Here is a 24,451-nt window from a genome sequence, read left to right as displayed (position 1 = left end):
GTGCCATGCAAAGCTGTCTACAAAGAAAAATCATTCAAACACAGCAAGAGACATAGCCTGGGCAGTGAGCTTTCACTGTTATTAGCTTCTTAATTCTTTTTTTTTTTCCCTTTCTATCTGTTGCTGTCTTCCCTCTACCTTTCCGTTCTTCCCTTCAGCAACAAGAAATAACAGGGACCTCCAGGACCTTCTCTCTGCTACCCTAGAAGTCTGCATTAGCTTATACACACATTGACGCAATAAAGCATTTCCTTTTTAGTAAATGCCAACATTCACTAACTCTTGTTTTGAGAGAATCTTGAACCTGTGTGCACAGGAGTATAGCCAAAATAAAATAAATAAATTAATGCAAGCGGTAGTATTTCTAGCTGTGAGTCTTTTCATGCACTCTTCAGTGAAGCTCAAAACAAGGGCATGATTAACCATCTGGAAGCCTCAGAACTAACATTTCCCTGCCAGGGATTTTCACAAGGCTGTGATTCACTTGATGATTCCTATTTGGGAAAGCATTTAAGGCTATAGTTAAATCTCTAATTAAGCACAGGTAAGCACTCCCCTCAAGGAAGGTCTCTCTTATTTTGAATCACTAGGTAGGAGGGGAGGTAGGAGGGAAGGTGACTAGGCTATCTAAGAAGGTTCAGCTTATAGTCGATGCGGGCATCCTAAATCCTGGCTACTCTTTCAAAATATATCTTTAAGGATAAATAGGGAAATTAAGGATGATGCAAAACAGTGATATGCTAACCTCTTTTTTGTTTTAAGAGTTTCCCAAATGATTTCAAAACAAACAATAGCAATTACATCCAGATGTAGAGATGTGGGAGGGAGGAAAAGCAGAAGAGGGGGGAGAGACAGGAGAAAAAAACTAAAGACTTCTTGGCCCCCACTGCGAAGCCTGGATGGATACACAGTGCGTGTACGTGTGCCTTTCGCTCCAAGGCAGAGGCCACGTCACTGTTTCTGCCAGCCCCAGCAGGAGCCTTTTAAGCAGGAGACTGGTGGGATCACACCAATTTCACCTGGCTAGAGGCATCTCTGGTTGGAAAGAAAATATCTTCCTCCCCCTTCCCATCTATATCAATTCCACATCCCATTAACATTCAGACTAAATCTGCAGCTACAACCTCTCCATCAGGCTACACTTTGCAGGAACAGCTCTACCACCAAAGCTGTGAGGACTGCAAAAGCGTCGAGGGACTTAGCCTGAAAATTAAAATCTGGGGGCTATCGGCTTAGAGGTTGCACCGTGCGTGCAGGACATGACAGCAAGGAACGAATATAAATCTTGTAGTACTGACAGCTCTGCACCATTTTACTCTGCTTTTCACAGTAAGTTTAGCTGGCCGTACACCTCTTTCACGTGCCCTGTCATATACAAGAAGGGTGTTAACTGCTAATGCCAACAGTGTGAAGCGGTTCAGGAATTTTTCTGCCAGCTTTTGCAGCAAAGCAACCTATTTAAGGAGCATACGATCCTCAAGACTGTGTCTCCTGCTGTCTCTAAAGTACACACAAACAGATGAATGGTCATGCACATCTTGCAGGAAATTAATGTCCATGGTCATTCTGAGCTAGACACTAGCAATTAAATACATCTGCCTCCAAAGCAGAAAACAGAAAAATATAGGGTCTTTGAAAGTTGCTTAGGTATCATCACTGGGTCCTTGCCAGGTTTTAATATAAATTTAAGCTATCCAGCCTAATATAAAACCACATGAAGAACAGCTATTTACCAGAACAAAATATATTTCACATTCAGACTGGTCATTTGGGATATACTTTTGCCATCATGAAGAATATCTGAGTTCACCAGTGTTACAAAACTAAATTTTAGGTGATACTTTTTTTATCTGAAAAGAAATAAAAGTAACAACAGAATAATATTTTTTCTGTGGTCAATTACACATGAGATATTTTGAACAGACTAATTATTGCACAATGGTGTCTAAACACTCAGTTAATAGAAACAACCACTTATGTGAGGAGAAATTAGATAGTAAACTGAGTTTCTACATAGCCTATATGCTTTAAGTTCAGCAGGTGACTTACGCCATAGAAGAAGCAAAGCATCAAACCTTAAAGAACAAGAACTGAAATTTACTTCCATTCAAGAGCACCCAAAGTAACTTGTACAACACTGCCACAACCACCAATGTGACATGAACAGAGTCTCCCCATCAGGTTGACTGTCTTAAAACATGATAAAAGTATTTCACTCATTATTCCACCTTGAAATGGAAAAAATATGCAAAAGAGCATTACAAATAACTGAAAATATAACATCTGTGAAGTACTGCTGATTAATAAAAATAACAAAAATCAGATATAAAATACAGCATCCCTTTGTTAATTACAGATTGCTCTTTAATTAAAACACCATAACTAATTATTAGCACTTCCTTTAAAAAGGCAGAGTTTGCCAGAGGCACTATAAATACTAATAATTCCCTTCTATTGAGGTTTTCATCCAGCAATCCATACACAAATGGAACCAAGCGTTGGGAACGCCATTCGGTACATGCTGAAAGCGGACAGAGGGAGCTGGTTTGACCAAGGCTGCAAGGAGAGCTGGTGGCAGAGCGGGGAGGTGGCAGAGGCCGGCAGCGCAGGCAGGGATGGATGGCTGCTAGTCAGCTGCTAATGCCAAGGGTGAGGAGACATTTATGCTGCTTGTCACACTGATACGCAAAGAGCAAAACACATTTTCAGCCTGAATAGGTTCAATGAGATCAGGGGAAAGGAAAACGCTCACCATGTCCCCACGAAGAGGGAGTGCAGCGAGTAGCACAATGTGCCGCAGCCACCGCGAGTGGCTCCAGCGCTTGCTGCCAGCCGCCTTGGAGACGTGCTGAAGCTCCCTTACATTTCAAAGGTGCAGGGCAGGCAGCAGCAGAATTGGGTTCACGACATCTCCCCTGTATTTACATAGCTAATACGTCGCTGAATACCACCAGATTCCCTCTTCTTGCCTGCCATTCAAGACCGGCCATTAAGCACTGAATGAACTAAGAGCAGGTAATCTGCAACACTTTTCACATGCCATAATTTAGTATGATTTGTTGAAAGTGGCCTTCTTTGACAGCCTCATTTACCGTGGAGATGTAATTCCTTTCAAATGTTTATTGTGAGCGATGTATCCGCGCAGTAGCATCAACCTTCGCTGATTTTATTATTGCGCTGCCGGAGGAACACAGATGTATCCTTCAGGTTTTATGAAACTCACGTTCTTGTCAATTTAAGGATGAAAGACCTAAACCAGCAACATTCCACCTGGGTATTTTATACATGATCTATGCTATTTCTCATACTTCCTTTGGAGGCTAAGTTTGAAAATAAGAAAACAAAGCCGGGAATCACTCTCAGAGGGAAAAGCTGTCCTATCAAACCTATGCACACGATATGGAGCCTGATGTTCTGCCCCCCTCCCTGCCCACAGCCGTGCCAAACTCCACACCAAATTCCCAGTGATGGTTGGGTGGGTTTTTTGGGGGGCATTTTGTTTGGTGTTTTTTTTTTTTTTTTTTTTTTTACAACTGTCATTAATTCTAAAACAAAACAAGCTACGGAAAACAGACAGCTTTTTTTTTTTTTAACTGTTATTATTATTTTTTGACAGCGTTGCCACAGCTGCTGCAAGCTGCTCTGGGGAAGGTAGATCACGAGGAGCCAAACGCGGAGTTCGCTGCCTGCACCTGGAAACAGTTTAGCCACAAAGAGCTGGATTCTTGTTCTGCTCAAGTGTGATACACCTGCATGGGACCTCCGACGGGGGAGCGGATGAAGCACTCCAGTAAGAAACTTCAGGCTGCTGGGAGCCCCGCTTCGCCTGCCAAACTTTCGGGAGAGTTGTGCCGGCTCTCCCGGCAGTGCGGAGGCGGGAGTATCAGCCTCTAAGCCTGCCTCTTCTCCTGCACTCCACTGCGGTTCTTCGCTCGCTCGCAGGCTGCCTTCCATACAGGTTGAGTAATGCTGCGTTACTCCTCTAATAAGCTATCTAGAGATGGAGACCCCAGAAAGATTTATTTTTTCTATAGTTCAGCTTGCAATTTACAGATGTGTACCCCATTCTCACAACATGGTTAGCAGGGGAATTGCACATTGCAGGATCACAGCCTAAGGGAGTACAAAAAAACCCCCAAAGAAACAGAAAAACAAAAAACCAAAACATGTCACCATTAGGTAATGGCTGTGATATTTTAGGCTGAATGAACTACGTTGGCTGCTCATGCGTACAATACCATAGAAAATACTTGACAACAGCGAGGTCACTGAGAGCACTTTAGGCAAAACGTAACCACAGCCTACAATGCTTGGCACATCTAATACAACCTGGCTGTTTGCCGGTCTTTGTCAAACCAGGGAATTAAAGGTTTCTGTATAGATCTTGGAATAAATTCATCCCGGCTGCACCATCAGGGATGAACTACATCTGGATTTGGCACATATTTGGTAAACTGGCACTCCAAAGTCTCTACTTGCATTTAACATAATGTGGATGTTTTCAATTTCCCAGGCTCTTTATTTTAAAAGGAAAAATAAAATTTTAAAACCATTCAGGCACCTTACACTGTGAATTTTCCTCTGTTTTCCCCCTATTCTTTTTTTTAAATAGATAACATCTATTTTAAAATATCCAGGCCAGAACTATGATCAGCAAACACAATTAAACACTGACTCAGACTGAGGCTCGTGCCAAATGGCAAACTGCCCCCCATAAAGGTACTTTTAGTCTCTTTCTATTTATCTCTCTCTGCCTTAAAGTCTTCAGTATTAAAGAGCAATGAAATTTTGGGACAGCTGCGTAGCATGTTGGGAAAAAGGAGCAAAAGGACCATTTCATTTTCTTGGCATATCCTAGCTACAAACAGGTTTCCTACAATAGAAGAAGAACAAATGAGCAACTTCAGAAGAAAATGGGCAGCTGAAGTCTTATATAAAGGACCATTTATGTCTGAAAAACCAAACTAATGTAAAACCAGCATCTGAAATAAAAAATGTGAGGGAAATTTAAGAGAGAAAATTATTTCCCCATGTTAATACTTACCACGTCAGTCACAGCAATTTGCTTTTTGGTGGTACTTTACTGCACTATTCCAAGCTATGGGAAAACTGAAGTTTCATTATAATGATGATTGCCGATTCTTTTCTTTATAGCACTACACCTGCCAGCTGAGTGCTGGGTAAGCTCAGGTGAGGACTCTGAGTTTATAAAACAAAATGAGCTTTTTACCGGGAGAGCTTTTTCCATGAGGTAGCAACGGCCTTACACTTGCTGACCAAGGGGACAGGGGCAGTCTTCTCACCACTTATGTCCTTTCCTCCAGACTCCAGAGACTACCTCTTTCTTCCGCGGTTGTTGCTCGGTCTCACATGCAGGCATGGGCTGACTTGCAGAGTCAGAGGTTACCAGAGCATTACTTGCCTTAGGGAAAGGGGTTGATGCTTCCTTTTTACTGTAGCCTGCGGGACTTCATGTGGTACTCCTTCTCACCACGCACGTTCTCACTCATGCCCTCTTGAGTCAGGTGAACTGATGAAGACTGATGTAAATCTACAGTTGCTTTTGATACCATATCCTTTGCTGTCCCTGAAACCATGGCTTTTCCAAATGACCAGTATCCTGCTGCAACTGGGACTGTTGCCTTTAACCACTGAGCTTTAGTGAATACGGTGACAGCTCATGACCACAGCCCTGCCAGCTTCAGTGTCTCCCGCAGGGCTCCAAGTGCCACATTCGTTACAGTCTCATAAACCACATACGGCTCTTTTTCTAACCACATTTTCATCAGTGCCTAGAAACGTCCCTGTATTCTGTTAGGCTGAGAAGGATCCCAACAACTGGTCTCTTTCCTCCTCTGTCAGAGACATTTTGGGGTTTATGCTGTGTTTAGCCCCATTGCTATCCAGCAGTGAACAGTACTCTTGCCTTTCAGCTGTGATAACCTCCAAATAATCCAAACTATCCTGTGGTTTTGTCATCTGTCTGCATATGCCCATTTGCCTCAAAGTGATTCTCGTGGCCATTACAAGTGCCTGACAGCCCAAGCTCTTCCACGTTACCCAGAGCTGCTCCAGGCAGAGTTTGGTTTACCTGTCAGTCACGCTCCCCCCTTTCCTTGGGGTCTCACCCACCAGCCCACAATACTACGCCTCATGTACCCCATGAGGTACAACATGGCTAGACTCAACATCTCTCAAACTTCAGAGAGAAAAGGCTTTCTAACATCTCTACGCTGCGAGTTACACTGCATCCAGACGGTTTCCCAGAGCCTCCTTCAAACTCTGAGATCCTTTTACTGAGCTCTGCATACGCTGTCCTCACCTCCCCAGCTGTAAACGCGTTTTTTTGGAATCTGTCAAGCTCTTAACACTTTGCCAGTCTCCAGACTGGCAGATGCCGATACTAACAGATTAGCACAAAAAGAGCAGAGACCTGGAGGCTGGAAGGTAGTTCTTGGTTTTCATCCTAACGCGCTGTGTACCTCTAATTGGGAAAATACGTCACAAGGATACTGGGAAAATGTATTCTTCCTTGCATAGCATATGCTACTTAAATAAAATAAATAGATAACAACCCTCGCGTTGCATACCAACAACGCGCAGTATACGAACGTGACTCAGGGAACCAAATGTTTAAAGCAAATATGCCAGTAAAGGAGAACATCAATCCGAGCTGAAGGGAAGCTGCTGGCTGAGTGATAAAACCAGGCACGGCCCTTGTCTTCAAACTCAGCGTAGTCCTTGAGTGTTGCGGTGAACTCTCGCCTTCACATGATGAAATCCTGAGCCTGGGTGGGCAGGGAGGGGGAAGGGAGCTGCTGGGGCCAGGGAGGGAGGGGGAGGCACTGCAGTGCCTCCGAGTACTGCTAAAGTATAAAGACATTAAAGGGCCATCAGCAGCTCACCAGCAGAACTCTGCATTTATTACAGCATAGCAAATTTTCAGAGATGAGCTCCTTTCATTTAGGTCTGCAGCTGCTTCTGACATCTCCCAGCTGAAAAGGGCTGAGCATTCTCGCAATATTAAAAACTCAGCTTCTTTTCCTCTTGAAACTGTAGAGAGGAAGAGCAATAAAAAAATGAAATAAAATAAATAGTCTGCTGTGTCCTGCCTGTTTACTCTCAGGCATAGGAGGACTGTATCAAATTTAACACAGTGGAAAAAACGGGAGCCAAAAGATTTGTTTCTAGAATCCCTGCTCTCACTGAGTCTATGTAAGCCTTATAAAATTGAATATGTGACTCTGATCTTTACAGTAATGCTGTGAGTCATCTGCTAATGGTCAGTCTTCCCCGGTTGGAACTCATTATGTGGTGAGACTCATTATAAATAAATCCTTTTATCAGAAGAATTTAAATTCCCACTTCTCGTTCCAGGTGCCTAAACAGCCAGGGTCTAATTAACTAATGATGCCGGCCAAACTGCAAAAACAATTTGTTTACCAGGTGATGATACCGTACATATATGCAACATCCTCTGGCAGCAAACTGGGCAGTATATATCAAAGATTATGGCTTTAAAAGCTCATTTTCCATAGGCACAGGTCAGAGATGACACGGGCACCACATTTGTCATATAGCCAGCTAGTAAATGAGACTGCTCCGTACAGCAACCTACATGTACGCACAAAGTGTATATTAATGGATCAAAAGATGACTCTTGTCTCTACATCATGTCACTCCGTTTTCACTCATGTGGGTTTGCTGTTCGGCTCTGCAAGCACCTCGTTCATCAACACTTGTTGCGTTTACAATCTTAATGCCACAAAAAGGTGAAACTGAAGAAAACAACACTACTTTATCACACGGAAACATTAATATCTCTCGACTGGAAACAAATCGCCCAAGGGGTCTGCCTGATGCCTCCAAGCAGAGGAATGCTTTGAATGAAACTAGGCAAGGCATGTGTCTAAAGAAATGTTTGATGCTGGATTATATGGTCTAACAGAACAATGCCACGCAAATTAAAATAGAGAGCCTGCTTCATTTTTTTTTATAAATCCAAATGAATAGTATCTAAATAGATACCTATAAAAAAGATTAAACTAAGTGGAAAACACTGTCAGCTATACTGTAAAAAAGAAACTGTGATCTACAAGCAATGTTAAGATGTGCTAGTCAACACCAAGTAACAGCTGCTCTTAAGGTTTAAAAAAAGAATCGATTAAAATAAGTATTTCAGCTATTGCAAAAAAGACCAAATGAAAGACGAAAACCAGCACTGTGTGCTATTGACATACCAGAGAAGAATACAGAAAATAAATTCAGAACTGAAAAGCCAGTAAAATAGGACGTTAAGTGAATTTTTAGAATTCTGTGCCTTGAGAAAGTCAAGAGCATTTGTGTTACCAGTTCAGAATGAAAACAACACTTCAGCTTTTTTCCCTGAAATAAATGTGGAGCATTTGTTTTCTCAAATCTGGTATGTGTGTTAACAAAGGGGAAAAGACCAGAATGAACCTGAAGAACGAAATCCCCCTCTTTCTTCTCTCCCAGACCTAGTGGAGGCAGAGTGGGAAAACCCAAAATGTTATGGTCCCTGCTTCACCTGACCTGTGCCTAGGTGACTCTGGACAGGCACCGTGTCCCCAAGTCCTGCTGGGGACGGTGAGGGGACAGGGAGAAGGCTGGAGACAGCAGTGAGGATTTAAAACAGGTTATGGAAACCACTGCAGTCATACTCCCTTTCACAAACCTGTTTTTCTCTGCTCCAGCAGTACACTCATTGTAAGGAGGTTTGCAGATGAAAAGAAAGAGCATCTTAGTCTTTGATGTCACCCTCTCCTTCCATGCGAGAACTGCATGGCGGGTAGGTACCGGGCAGGGCAGATCCTGACATCTGCGTCTTAAAAGTCATCCTCCTTCTGGAGGCCAGTTCAGAATGCATTTTATATATATATGCGTGCAAGGGTTAGGAGGGGGGTATGACAAGAAGTGAAACATGCCATAATCTTCCTCGCCCAGCTCTCACCAAAAGAAACAGACTCCCGATTCAAAGAGGCAGATGCACAGACGCATCTCTCCAAAGCTACATTGCAGATACAAGTGTTTTTGCAAAGAAGCAACAGAAGGCTTGGTTATTCTGGGCCGGCTTCATGTACTGCTGTTTAGGGGTAGTTTAGATTTTTTGAAGAAATGAAAGAGGTTTTTATATTATTTTTTTAATGAAACTGACAAACTTTGCAACTGCAGCTTCTCTCTCCCTCTTCTTAGTTGATTATAAGAGAAAACCAGAAAAAAAATCCAAAACTTCCTTCCAGAATAAAATGGACTTATTTTCATGTTTTTATAAAAAAACATACATTGCTTGCTTTTGATTTTTTTTTTTTTTTTTTTTTTTTTTTTTTATTTCCCATCCCCAGAAGAGGAAACCTACATTCACCCCTCTTTGCTGATATTTTTGGCCCTGGAATGACCAAAAAACATTAGTGGTTAATTATTCTGGCTTTCTTGCTTGTTTAAAACTCTCCACTACTGGCATATTATTAAATGTCTGAAATGTTAAAACCAGAATAAAACAGTTTTTCTTGTTAAAACAATGAATACGTAAATTTTTATTGTCAAGGTCTTTGGCCACTTAACTATAGCACATTCACAGCTGCCATTTTTCCTCTCCTACCACATAATGATTTTCAATATCATTTATCACGTCAAACAACTATCCTTAATATTTATGAATTATCTGATTGAAACGACAGTTTTTCACGATATGCGCTCTCTGTTTTAACACCAGAACTCCTACTGCTATAGATAATGTCTGTATGCTGAGAAGAGCTGGCTGAAAGTACTCGATGAAGCATTTTTTGAGAAGATTTGGCATTGGTTTTAGGTCATTTTCAGTGAACATCCCGCATAATTTAAACTGTCTCACTGAAATACACTTTTAATTGCAAAGGTTTATTTTTCAAATCAAAATGACTTTTCATTTCAAAATGGATGCTAATGGACAGCAAAAAGAAATTTTCCTGGAGTAAAATGAAAACAAAAAGAATCCCTGATGACCATTTTTTCCCCCTAGCTTTCGTAGCTTTTTGGTCCACAAAAATTTTCAAGTTGTTCAATCTTTGTAAAAAATTATAGTGGAAACATTTGAATTATAAATATCAGCACCGCCTTAATTAATTCACAATTCTTGTAAATGTGAGAACAGTTCCTCTGCCTGCTCCGCGGAGCAGCACAGCCGCCCTCTCCCAAGCAGAAGAGGGTCTGCTCAGACATTTGGAAACGTCTTGCTTGTTTGCACCACCAAAGAGAATCAAAGCTCCAATACTCCTACTTCTTTTTTCGTTTCAGGGGAAGATCAAAAACATTCAGATTTCCTAAACAGATGGCATCGTTTTAAATGGTGACCGTGTTGTCCGCGTGTGTCCCGTATACCGTACGGATTATTCCTCACAAGCGCTTGCTGGTGGTGGACCCAGCGGCACGTTGTGCCTTTGTTCTGCTCCTTGGCGCTTCCATAAATGTCTCCCCTTTAGAGCAGTGTGGGCTTTCTGTTGCATCTATGTCACCGGCATGTGTGAAGCCCTGCCATGTTTTACTGGTATAAATATTAAGGAAAGGCAAAGCAAATAGAATAATAAATAAGGACACGCTCTCCCCCTGTTGCTATTGCTAAGGTACTATTTATTTTAAGCTAGGAGCGCCTGCTAGAAAGATGATCTAAGGGGTGGGGGGTTTAAAATGATGAATTATTATTTTTTTAAAGCATCGCTTACACCTGGCATCCGTTCTGCCAGGGTTTCCAAGCAGATGTGTTTGCACTGTGGGATGCCTGCCCCCACCCAGGATTATCCAGCTGGAATTCACATCAAGGCACCACCACGAACCGGGTCCTCCACAGTGTCTGAGTGGGCACAGCCACCAGTAGCTAAACTGAAGGAATGTAGTTTGGCCAAAATAATACTCTTGGTGTGTATTTTTTGAGCTTTAAACACGATTTGGGCTAATTGCAAGTAGCAGCTTTACTTCAACTGCAATCTGGTTGCTGTTTCCTTTCCTGAACGCTCACGCAAGTGAAGTATATTCTGGGGACTCTGGCCACTTAGCATGAGTCTCTGACTGAGCAAAGGTACTCGCCTGTAGGTAGGTGGTTGTCCTGCTTCCTCAGCAGTAGTCCCTCTCTGCTTGTAGGGTGGCAGTCATCAGGCAACAAGAACAACGTTGCACCTTGAGGAACCAAATTTATCTACCTATTTTATAAGCTACTGACACAAAATGAAGAATAAATGCCTTATAAACCAAAAACTTTTTGGATGGGTATTTTGCAAGCAGAAAACACAAGGCAGAAATTGTCAGATAAATTGTTTGAGTAGTTCAGCCAGCCCCTTTCCCTGGCTACATAGCTCCCTTTGGAGGAAAATGCTAAGACTAAGTTATTGAGGATAGATTACCGTCAACTTTATCAACTGTGTATGATCACCCCCCCAGTACTAAAGTAACTCAGGGCACTGAAATCAATGGAGGTAGGCTGCTTTATACCAGCAGAGAAGTAGTCTTCCTATGCCTGCACCAATAATAGCTATGAAAAAACCTTAAGTGCATTACTCATGGGTGAGGGAACGGGGGTGGAAACAGTTTCTCAGTAAATCCCAAATCCTGGCCAAGGATCCAGAAGGGGATTAGTATTACAGTATCCCTCTTACTAGCTGGGCTGAGCTGAGCTTGTTAGAAAGGTGTTAAACTTTCCTCTGCCAAGAGCACTTTGCAATAATCAGTTTATGAAAAATTCAATTTGGCAGCAAACTCTTGGCAGTCTCAAATCAACTGTACCTATTATACCCCGGTCACAAGTGGATGGGCAAAGGTGGCTCATCGCATCAGTCTCTCCTCCCCCTCCTCCATAGCCTTGAAATTTGCTCAGCGATGCTGCAGGAAGGAAAAAACAGGGTTGCGTAACTAGTATCCAAAACCCAGACAGCCATTAAGGACAAGAAAGAGAAAAAAAAGAAGTCAGAAACAAAAGACAGCCAGCTGCAAAGCTTCTGGCAGGAGCTTCCAGGTAGAAAGTCCATTTGCACAGGCTTCCCAGGGCAAAGGAAACAGCCTGTGCCCTGTCACGACAAAATATTCACCCTGACTGGGAAAAATGTAAATGATGCTGAAGTGATAATGAGCACTCAAGTGGATTTCTTCCTGAAATGAGTCACAGCCGCTGTCAAAGATCTGTCAATTTGATTGCTGTAGGAGGGCGAGGAGAAAGCTCTCAGGAATGCCACCTGAAAGCCTTTGCCATGGAAGAGGAGTCCCCCCAAGCCCAGGCAGGGGCCCAGCAGCACAGGGCAGCGTGAACGTCTTCCCCATCCAGCCGGGAACAGGGCTTCCACCTGCCCCCTCTGGGGAGAAGCAGCGGTCCCTCCGCACACACAAACCATTGTGTTGTGGTGCATTGCTGTGTGTCGTGTTAGTAGCTTCACGACTCTTTTTCCACTAGAAGGCATTGCTGGGACCAGGGAGAGTAGGCTGGAGAGGAGACAGATGGTATTTTCTCTCTAATTTTGGTGTTTGAGAACAGAATTTGCACAGTTTGTTCCTCAGTCAACCCTTACTTTCAGGATAAAAAACTGTTACCTGCCAGAACATGAATGGTTTTGAAACATGCAATAATAATAAAAAAAAAATGTAAAAAAGTGTGTGGAGGGGGAGCTTTCATCTTGAAGAGCTACCAAATTTGCATTCCTGAGGTCTGATGCTATGGTTATTAATCACATGCTTTGGAGATATTATAGACTCTCTCTCACTAATATCAAATGTGAATGTCCTTTTTTCCTCAATATTTCCCAACAGATCTCTAAAGTCTTGGAGTTCCTTTCATTCTTAATACACACCGTGATTATCTTGTATCTGCAGAGTTCTTCTTTACACCCGGAGTTTAATATCTTCTCCTCTCCAGCAGATCTCTTCTTTTAGCTAGGGCTCCATTTCAGGTAACTGCTATTCTAAAACCTAATTTACCCATTTATATTAATACATGCCTTCAGAAGAACAGAATTTGGAAGCTCAGCCTGACATCTGCTGTGCCCATGCTCCACCAACTTACACAGCGTTATCCTGTCACGGGAATCTGCAAGCCTAAGTAAAAGCCCCAGCTGCAATTAAGTGAAATCTCCTGCTCCATTTGATGTGGCCAAATGACTTCATGTTGCTCGTTCTCATCCTCCCAGCTGTACTGAGAGATGGGCAAGGAGCAGATGAGAGTCGTAAGGTGCACAGGCAACCCTTGTGCAGAATGAGACTGCTCTTCCTTCCTTCCTTCCTGGGTAGAGCAAGCTGACTCCCGTGCACAGGAGCCTTTTCAGGGATGAACGCTGCAGAGAGAGCAGGAAGTAGTTTGCTGTCAAAGTGACAGGAGAATGAATTCCTGTAAGACCTGGGAAAGCCAGGGACAAACCTTTGGAAATGGTGGGCAAGAAGGTAAATGTTATTTACGTATGCAAAACGCAGGCTCCGGGCAAAGCCTGTTTGCTCCCAGTGCCGGAGCTGCGCTGATGCAGGAACCCTTGGCCTGCTTGGGCCATGTTCCTCTGACTCCCCCTCACAAGCACACCCATTCACATACATCATCTTAATTAAAAGTCTCCAAAACCCAAATCCAAAGCATTCCCCCCCTTTCCCACCTCGGTTCCACCGACCGCCACTCACTCCGCTGAAGGTGTAAATAGGTCAGGTGTTTCCATGGCCACAGTGAACCAAATAAGCGGTTGGGGTTCTGTGAGCAACGTGGCTTTTTTAATTGTTCCGCTGCCAGGTAGCACGAGGTGTGCGGCACCACGCTGACAGTACCTAACTATCTCCTCTTGCCATCGGTGATGTGATGGCGGGCACTGGCCCCTTCCCCCCTCGAAACCGTTATCTCCTGCAAGCTTCAACAGGCAGCTCCCCTCATGGGGTAGCGCTGATGAAAAGTACATTTCACACGGAAAATGTCTCTTTGCATCGCCACTGCAAGTACTAATTGCCGGTTCCAGTGCGGCATTGAACCTATTCACACAAGGTGTAATTAAGTTGTGACTCACTGCCACAGGATGCTGCAGAGGCCAAAAAGTATAAAATAAGCCTAAAAGGGGACTAGGCAAATTCATGAGGGACGTGTCTAACCAACAGGATGGTTGGGATGCTACACCATTCAGGAAGCCGCTCCTAAACCTCTCAATGCCTGAAGGCGAGGAGCTGTAGCACGGAGAGGACTGTTTTGTACTTACGCCCTATTTCTTTCCCAGAGTCCCTGCTGTTCCCCAGGATCCCAAGCTAGACGAACGTGTAGTCTTCCACCTCCTCACTCTGCGTAACAAACAGAAAAACGGGGATGAACTGTGGAGCTGATGGCTCCGAATGTGAGCGGTGCAGAGATGCCTCTGACCCTCGTTGATGACCTGGAGGGAAACACGCAGGACACCAACAGGATCAGCCCTGTGCTGCATTTGATCAGTTGGCACAAGGCATCTTCTGATGTCTGATTTTTTCTGTGTGGTAAATCATCTGGCTACTATGGAACAGACCAGTTTTCACTCAGTGAAAAGCACCAGATCTTTCACACATCACAGACTTAGTTATTTGTCAATAAAATTGCTCATTTAAGACTGATTTATCTCCCTTTCCAGAGGCCAGAGATGAGGATGTCTCCTCCGGCTAGTGTTGCTCTCGCTCTGGCTGGAAGATTTTGTCCCATAACCTGCCACCCAAACCCATCCCCATCTCAGCTGTGATGGTCACTGAAGCCTCCTTGCAATGCAGAATAAGGTTTTATGAGGAGGAGTCAGAGCACGACTTTAAGCAGGCTGCCCTGGTGACCAGCCTGCCTGGGGAAGCAGGAACCCTCCCTGTTTCCCATCCTGTAAAATGGACATACCAATCTCTTCTGCAAATTATCAAGCATATGGACCCCCTTGATATAAATACTTCTACAAAAGTAAAAATAGTGATAGAAGTATTAATAATCCAAATATGGTATATGATCCTGGGATTTCAGTTCAGGCTCTGAACAGCACATAGTTGAAATATTGCAGTTTCTTGCGTCCCCCGGGCTAGCAAAGGAGAAGGAGGGTCCACACCAAGACCTCATCTCTCCTGTAACCAAACAGTGCAAACACACCAAGACCTCATCTCTCCTGTAACCAAACACAACTCAAACCCCCATAGAGCGAGCCTAAGTTGTCCTGACAGACTTCTTCTAGTACAAGCTTACTCAGATACATTGTTCTCTAAAAAATCATCTCAGCTACACTTCCCACCTTTTGGCAGTCTGGCTTACCAAAGGACATTGGGACTATGATTGTATCTCCTGGGCCATGCTGAAGCCAAAGATGCTCTTCACGTCTGTTCACTCATCTCAGCAAGATGGGGCCTGAAACTCTTGGTGTTGTCTCCTGCTGTCACCACCATTACAAATAACTGGTGCCAACCAAAGCAACTGCTCTTGCTCTTGCCTCTCCACATGTCGTCTTCTTGCACAACCAATGGGGCTTTAAATTCCGGTGTTGTTGAGGGCCTGACAAACAGTTTGGAGGGCAATAACCAGCTCAGCTTCCCCCCTTCCCCAGCTTATTGGCTTGACACTGCTCTTATACCCCCAGTGTCTAGAAGCGTGAAAAGGGAAAGGATTTTAATTTCAAGGCAAAATTCCTCAAACTTAATTGTTATGTGAGGCTTTGTATTTAGCCTCCAGTCTCTCTCAGAAACCTGATAAACATACATTCCCAGTTTGAAAATATTGATTTTTTTTCCTCCTCAGTACGTTTTCCCTACGTGAAATGTGAATCAGTAGAGATTTTTCTTGTTTAACAGCATCAGATCTGGCATAATATACAAGTATCACCTTGTCACGACAAATAAGCTTTACTTATTCATTGGCATTAGCAATGTCCGTGCAGCCCTGGGAATAGCGTGTTGTTGTTTCAGCTCATTACTACGCTGTCAGCCAAAGGAGAGCAGTAGAGCTGAAATTCAACCCTCAGATATGCGTGCGCTGTTGGGAGCCTGCAATGGGGAGCACTGTTATGGGTGGCTGTAAAAATGTTCTTCGGAAAGTCAAAGAGGTCATAGCATGGGTGGCAGCAGACCTGGTGCTCCCCTCTAACTTATTCTCTGGTCTTCAAGAAGTTGGATCCCTCATCTGTAGTGTAGGGATAACCGTATTCACAACCACTCTGTAAAGCATGTAAAATCTACAAATAAAAAGAACAGTAGCAAACCAGATAACCCCACTGCTATCAGTTAGCTGTCTTCTAGGGAAACTTTCTTTATCTCTCACATAGATTCTTATAATTAAGATAAATATGATGCTGGAACCAATATACGTCGTATATAAATATCTACTCCCCCCCCACACATATTTCCTCCACCCCCATTTTTCCTTCTGTGTAAAACTTAGTAGTCTTGCTTACCAACTAGATTTAGCCCTAATAGGGTTATCTGTAATAGAACAATTATTTGATCATTAAAAATACAGGGTTTAGGGAACAACGGATTAATGAGGAGGGAACGTAAAGCAATACTATGGAAACTATATTGCAGGATTTATTATTGTATATTCCCATGGTTGGAAAGTCCCGCATTATAATCCTATGATGCCAGTGCTGTACTGAACAGCAAGTAATCCTAAAATCCAGTTAGCTTAGGCTTAGTGTACTGCAGAAGCACAGGAAATAGCAAGAATCTATCCAGTCACATTGAGCTACCATAGTTATGGGACATGTTCAGGAAAAAATGCTTTGTTTTGTTTTGCAGACCTCACTTTCCAAATGCTGGTACTCAGTAGGTCCACGTAGCAACTGTTGGGCCATTGCCTAATATTGTAAGTCAAATCATAGGTCACTACACGCCTATTCCAAAATAATCTTCCCTCCCTGCCAAGTCTTAAGTCCCAGAAACCCTTATCATGGATGAGAAAATGGGAGATATGCAATCAGGTGCACAAGAAGACATTGAAATGACAAAGCTTCTAAAATTACAAATGTACGAAAACACACGTACTATGCCATTTAACTTCAATGCTGATTTTATAAACACTAACTCTCTTGGACAGTCCTAGTAGGCCGACTGTAGACACCAGCACCCCATTTGGGAGGGGACATTAAGTGCTCTTCTGGTGCCTCCCTTATTGACTAACACCATCCATCCTAATTACCAGTAGCCCACAAAACCTCACAGTTTTAGCAGTGCAAGCTTTGGAAACTAGAGCTCAATTGTATAAGAGGTTTGGTTTTGGGGGTTTTTCTTGTTGTTTTTTTTCTGCAGCATAGTTGTCCTTTAAACATGGACAGCTGGATAGCTGTCATTACATCGAGTGGTATTCTTGAGGGGGGGAAAAGCCACCAACAAAAACCCTGCAGAAAGTATTCTGAAATGCATTGTACAAGACCTTAAACTTTGAGGTTAGGCAGATAATTTTAGTACTCTCATTCGCTGGCTGCTCACTAATCCTCAGACACATATTTGAAATTTAATTTTTTTTTTTAGTATGAAATTTCTCATGCATTGCTTAGGTGTTTATAAGGAAAATAAAAAGGAGGGGACATTGTTTCAGTGATTTTGGGGGGCTGTGGGTAAGACTTCTGAAGCTACCTCAAAATGTGGAAAATATAGCCAGTGTATTCTCCCCACTCCTTTTTTTGTTTTGTAAAAACTACAGATGCTAACCTGTTCCTTGAACAATGCCTTCCAGATTGCTAAATCAATTCATAGATTTCTTAATCAAAGTCTTTATTAATTTTGTAATGCTGCATCCAGGTAATATTTATCTACCCAGCAAAAACTAGCATGGAGAGCTTACCGAATTGACTATTGCAGCAGCAGCAACAGAGGTCTGGTTTCTGGTATTCAAATAAAAATGAGCAAGAGAGGAAAATTAATACAGAAATGGGGGGGGGGGGGGAGTAAAATACTATAGAAAATTATAAACAGGAACACTTGGAAACTCCAGGGCAGAAGTTGAGTCTGTGGCCTTCTATGTATTACCATGTATCACATATAATGAGTCAATGCCTGCGGCAAACTGTCTGATTGTCCCCATCTTCGTGGCAGCCCTGACAACAAGTGCAAGAAAAGACGGTGTTTGAACCATGGATACAGTGGTGGGGCCTCAGCTCCAGACAGTGACATTAGACAAGCCGCAAGGGAAGTTGTTTGTAACCTTAGCTATGACAACTGAGACCCTACAGCTGCAGCAGTACTTGACTTGGGTCTGGATCAGCCTTAGACTACACCGACTGTATGCAACAAACACAGTTTTATTCATGGCTGGCTATTACAAATAAGAGTCCCTGCCTCCACACTTTTTTCCCTTAGAGGAAGAAAATCAGAAAATATTTTTGCTCCAGCACTGCCTGGAGGATCTATAGCAACATGAGCTTATTTATTACCCGTCACTTCTACGCAAACATTTCCCTCTGTGTCAGACCAACCATTTATTATATCATTTCTCTCTGAGGTCTCAACATCATCCATCATTGTAGTCACCTACCCTGCTCCTGCTCTGGGCCTTTGTACTGCACGGGGATCCGCCAGTGCAGATGCTGGAGGCCTGGGCTGCTGCTGTTTTCCATTTCGTCACTCTTCCATTACCACTTGGCTTGCCTGGAGCTGCCAACATGTTGTTAAGAGTTCAATGGGACACCTTCTTTATGAGCCTTCCCTACCAACATCCCCTTAATATAGGAGATGCCAACCTGCCTGTGAACACCTCACCTCCTTCTTCCTTCAAGAAGAAATGGGTGGAGGTTTCCTTCCCTGTTAAGCATTATGCTGCCTTCTTGCCCTCCCCTCCCTACACACCTTTAGCCTGAAGACTGCGATACCTAGATTTTTACCTAACCTTTCTTAATTGCTGCAGGGAAGAGGTGGGAGTGTAAGCAAAGGTGCAGTTGCCATCGTAGCAGCAAGGGAGAGATGGCTGAACTTGCCAGGAAAGTAACAAGGGAAACCCAGCATTAGACAGATCTAAGACAGATCTAGATTCAAGACAAAGATATTTAAATGTAATCACTTCCAGTGAGAACAAATTCATGTTACCCTAGTTTGCCAGTGAAGTTTGTCAGTAACAAGTGAGGCAAAAACAGGAGGCACCTGGACAGCCGCAGACCCAGCTCTGCATGGGTATGTCCTCCTCAGACCGCCCCAATGGATGGGTCACATAGTCCACTTGAGTACCTCTATGCCTCCAATAAGATTGTTCATGCATTCTTTTTCTGTTTCCCATAGTTTCCCCTCCCTCTTTTGTTTTTTAGGAGGTGAGAGTTTGTAAACAATACACAGCTGTAGCTGTAAAAAAACTTGTCTGGAAATTGCCTTTGCTCTGGGGAGCATCTGGTAGAAAATCTGTCCCAGTCTTGTCTTCCCAGTCTCTCTGCCAAACAGCCTCTCTCCCTTGCTCTTTATCTCTAGACCTTGGTGAGGAGGGGACAGGCCATCACCAGATTTTCTGTGCCAGAAAGGGGAAGAAATATTCCTTTACAAATTCACAGAAGTGCAGGATTGTCAATATATGACCGAGGGATACCTTGCTTGCATGCTTAGCTATCACCATCTTCACCAGCAGTGGTGTCAGGATCCTAACAGGGTCGATTTTATGAGTAGCTAGCCCATGCTTTTGTATGCTATAGAAATCATATTCTCAAATGCATACATGTATATATAGTCCTAGGGCGTAGGAAAAGGCAGATGTTTGTAACAGTTGAAGAAGCAAAACCAATTGTCTTCCTCACTAGCTCGATGTGTATGTCATTAGAGTATATTCTTCTATTTCCGTATCACCAAATTAAAATAACTCTGACCAGGTAACGTGATTACAGTAACAGAGGGGATTCCTATACTGCTTAGAAATGTAACTAGATTTCCTCATAGTATGTTGCAGTGACATTACAGGCTAAATGCCCAAGAAGTTACTAGAATGATGGGAGGGTAAGTTATGAGTATGATGTACTACATAATGTAATACAGGAGCCCATAAAAGCATAATGTCAGCTTCCTATGTAACTGATACATAATTTTAATTTAAAAAAAAAGAATTGTGCAGATACAGCAATGACTGCATGACCTGCTTGATTACGAAAGGTCAACTGTAAAACTTATTTGGATATGCCTTCTAACTTCCATCCAAGATCAGTGATTTGCGTGCAAAGTAGGAGAAACATTTTATTCTTCTCAAACTTTTGTAAATCTGATAATTTTCTCATAATGGCTAAATAAATAAATAAAACTTGTTATTAACGTGCTGTCCTGTCTCCTGCATTTTCTAATCTAGTGTGTCCCCAGCACCGCTGGAGATCCACATGCTCATTTGTGCTTTCCTACCTGGACGCGAGATCCTTTGTAAGGCGACAGACCTGGCTCTCCAGGGACGCAGCCTGCTGCACCTCTCCTTAGCTGCCGAATTTAGTGGCAGTGAAATCCACTTTCATCTTGTATTTAAAAACTTGCATGAAGTTTGCAAATGGCTTCTCTGTGAGCTGTGTAGAGAGGCACTTTCAAAGTCGCAAATAAACAACTTCCAAAGGGAGATGGCCATGTATTTTCCCTGGGTCTTGGCACATCTCCCTTCAGCAAAACACCAGCCCTCGGCGCTGGCCCATCCCTGCGCGGGACCTCCTGCTCAGGCATGGCTGAAGCACTGGTTTGAGGTGCAGCAAATTCTGTTTCACATATCAAAATAAGAGGAACAGAAACCGGGGTGGGTGGGTGGTGGGAAGCTGAGAGGAAGCTGGAGAAAGGTTTGGCTGGAAGCATGAGTCAGGGTGTTACAAGATGTATGGGATTATCATAGTTTACATAGTGTCCTCATTGCCAAACAACCACGTCAAGTCCCCAGCGCAGTGCTGGCTGCGGAGAGGTCATGAGCAGCAGGACAGTAATAGTGTTACAGTAGCAGCGTTCTCAGTCAGAGGTACCGGCCCGGGAAGGATCTTGCAACCCCTCAAGACGTTCTGGTTCCTGCAGCAAAGAGCCTCCGGTGCACTTTGAGGCATGACCCCACATGCAATTGTCACGAGTAGCACTGAGAAAAGGTAGTTTCTCTCTTTCTCATCAAGACCATGTTCAAATTTTAACGGACTCAGCCAAAAACCTCTCCTGGAAAGAAATTTAGACCTGGACTGTGCCTGACACTTATTGACACCTGACACTTGTGAAGTTGGAGCTTCCTCATCAGTTCCATATTGTATGTATTTGGCCCAGATAGCGCTTATTTATTCCACAACTTCCAGAAAATTGTTTCACTGCTACCTGTAGATGGAAATAGCGAGGACAGCGCTGATCCAAAGCCTACCAAAGTCAAGGGATAGATTCCCACTCATTTTTAGTGTCTTTTGCATCAATCTAACTCTCCAGGAGCGCTGCTGGGGCTGACCTTCTGCCCTTGGTAGCGCTCCAATTCAGAGCAGAAATTGCTGAATTACAGAGAAAAGTCTCTTTTTTTTTTAATTTTTGCTTTTTTCCTTTATTTTAGAAGCAACAGCAGTATCTGGCTGCCAGCACACAGCAGACTGTCACACTGCAGACAGAGCCTGCTCAACTCCCTAAGCAAAGCTGCCTTGCTCTGTCCGTGAGCATGCATGTAGGCACCAGGCGGGCACACGCGCACGTTGTCCAGCAGAAGTCACTCTGCGGCACACGGATCTCTTCTGATCTGCCTGACGGCTCTGCCTCTCCTCACACAGTCAACCGAGAGGGGTCACGTAAAGGGAACAGGACACTAGAAATGATCCTGTGAAGCATTACAAGCCTTTCGGCTCCCCCTTCCTCTTCTCCAGCGTCTATGCTAAGTAAACACCACCTAGATATTTTGTTGTTTTTACCAAAAGAAGCTATTATGGTTAAAAAAAAAAAAAAAAGAAAAAAAAGAAAGGAGATCGGAGACCTTAAGATACTACCCCTGAGCAGACAGATCAGATACTTTTACAGCAGAGCAACAGCACTTCTCCCCTCCCCACAAGTGCAGTCAGCACATTTTATTTCTTTTTCTATATCTCTCCCATGTTTATTATTAAAACACGTCATCGCCATTTAATCACCACTGGAATTGAAAGTAACTTTGCACAGGAGCATTCTAAAATTAGAGAACGCCTATTAAAATTAATGCAAACCCAAAGTGCTGTGCTGTAAAGAAAGCATGGCCAACAGATGAGCAAATGCAACCCATATCTGCTAATTTCACAGTGCTGATACTTGATTTTTAATTTTTTTTTGGTGGTTCCCTCCTTTAGGAGCAGCGCCGCAAAACCACCAGCCCAGGGCTCTCTGCTGAGACCTTCTCCTTACCCCATCCACACTGCAGGAGTAGTCCCATCCAGGAGCCTCCCGTCTTTCCGCTCCAGAGGAGTCACAGCTTTCTTCTCCCCGCAGCAGCCTCCCGGGGTGCCCGCCGCCCCGCTCCACGTCCCACGGACAGCTGGGGCCAGCCTGGGGGGCTGGGGCATCGCGGCAACGGGACGCGGCCCTTCCTGATATAATGGGAAGGCCGGTGCCAGCACCGGCATCGGTCCGGGCGGGATTCCAGCACGGCGGCCGTCCCGCACCTGTCGCAGGGCACCAACCGGGACAATCAGCTGCGCGGCTAATATTAACCACCCGCGCCGCCGGCACCAGGGAAGTGCAGCAGGGACGGGAGCATGATCCAGGCACAGAGCAGCTCGTAGGGAAATAGTTGTCCAGCTTGGCCTTTAGTTTAAAGGAAAACAAAAAAAAAGGAGCGAGTATCTCACCGGATGGCTAACATGCATGGAAGCCCCAGAGCCCCCCGGGGTTTTTTCCTGTTCATCACATTAGCCTGCTTTTCTCTCCAGCACTGGTTTTGGTCCTTCCAAAATTGCTGGCTGCAAATAGGAAAGGATATATTCATATTTACTGTCTCTGCTACCTTGGCACCGACAACCTCAGGTCCTCCAACAGCCAGAAGAGAAACACCAGGCTGAGCCTCAGCCGTGCCGAGGGTGACGGTTGCACGATCGCACTACTTAGTGGCATGCTTTGATTTGCGGCTACTGGGAAAGCACCATGACAGACAGTGCTGTTGCATACAGCAAGAAGGTAAAATAAGCAAGTGCTATAAGTGACTCATAAAAACCACAATCAAGAAAACCTTCCCGCCCAGCATAACCTGCAATGATAACATAGAATGTTAATGTCCTGCTTAAAATAAAACACCCGCAGAATTGGGCAACTTTTTTTTTTTTAAGGAATTTTTGCAGCACTTGATTTCCCCTGCTTCCTGGATATTGCAGGGGTCTCCAGGCACCAGGGGACGTGAGGAAGGCATGCACTGCAGCAGCGATAAGCACCAGAGGGCAGCTTAAATACGAACGTGAGCTCCAACTCCAAATTCTCCGACCGAGCAGTTTACAGCAGATCTTCCACAGTCCTAGCTGTAAGCTTCTTTGATGCATCCATTTTGTTTCCATAAAACGACTATGTTCAAGATGAAAGGGATGGAAAGCGAGAGCTGCAAGGCCCTGCTTTCTGCAAGACCTATCTGGAGGGAACAGGACCCGATGGTGGCAGTGTTTGTGGAGAAATATAGGTGGGGAAACTCTCATACTGGGTTGTGAAAGGTGTAAAGTCTCGCTGCTGGCTTCATGCTGGCTGGATTGTTATTTTAAACCATGTCAGGAACCAGATGGTGCCTTTTAAAAAAATGTGATTATAAGCTAAAATTTAAAAATACACCAGAAGCATTTGTGAAACTGTAGGAGAATTAAAGGGACAAACACCAAAAGTAAACATAGAGAGACCTTGGCTTCTGAAGAAGAAAGCTGCTGCAGTCTGAGAAAGATAAAATGAAACTGGATGTTTCCACTTCTGCAAAACGTGGGAGGCTCCCTAGACAGCTACATTAGAGAGAAAATGTGACACAGCTGAATCCCTACATTCGCCTTGCATCCTCCGAGTAACCTCTTTGGCCCCTGGGGAAAAGAAACTTGATTAATTTCCACAGCCAAGTCTCTCTTTTGATAGTAATATATAGATCAGGCCAAGATCTGGGCAGGTTCTCTCCTTCCCTACTAGCTGTATTGTTTGTTTACCCGACCAAATCAAGATGGGCTCGCCAGACTGCAATAGCCAAATATTCTCTACTCATTCCCTGACTAACCATTCGAGTCATTCAGTTTAAAAAAAATGTTTCATTTTAGCCAGAACATCTATCTTTAGACTAGATCTTTAAAACAAGTATTTAAATCTTTTGAATAGCATTATGGGTAGATTTGGAAAATTCTGCTTGTATTTTACAGCCTTTCAGAGAAAAGATGTCAGGTGATGAAAGCTATGCAATCCAGCCCACTAGACAAAGGAACATTTCTCTTAAGGAATGTGGATTCAGATCCACTTCTTCCAACCCTTATAATACATACGACATTGGAACATAGGAAGCCTGCTTTGTCCTGATGTGATACAATCTGTTAAGTGACCATGCGCGGCCACCTATATAAACAAATAACTTCAATAGTTCTTTGCTTTGTTTGGT

The 24,451-nt window shown here is 43.7% G+C and overlaps 1 protein-coding gene across 1 annotated transcript in view; it reads right to left on the bottom strand.

Moving 5' to 3' along the window:
* ARPP21 (cAMP regulated phosphoprotein 21) overlaps positions 1 to 22,353 on the bottom strand; it is a 205,695-nt gene extending 183,342 nt beyond the window's left edge. The window contains exon 1 of the mRNA XM_075493425.1: positions 22,252 to 22,353. The gene's annotated coding sequence lies outside the window, so the exon portion shown is untranslated. The remainder of the gene's footprint in view (positions 1 to 22,251) is intronic.
* Between the last annotated feature and the right edge of the window lie 2,098 nt (positions 22,354 to 24,451).

Source organism: Mycteria americana, chromosome 2 (genome assembly GCF_035582795.1).
Source record: "Mycteria americana isolate JAX WOST 10 ecotype Jacksonville Zoo and Gardens chromosome 2, USCA_MyAme_1.0, whole genome shotgun sequence".
In the NCBI taxonomy this organism is placed as follows: domain Eukaryota; kingdom Metazoa; phylum Chordata; class Aves; order Ciconiiformes; family Ciconiidae; genus Mycteria; species Mycteria americana.
This window is presented reverse-complemented; position numbering and strand designations above follow the sequence as displayed.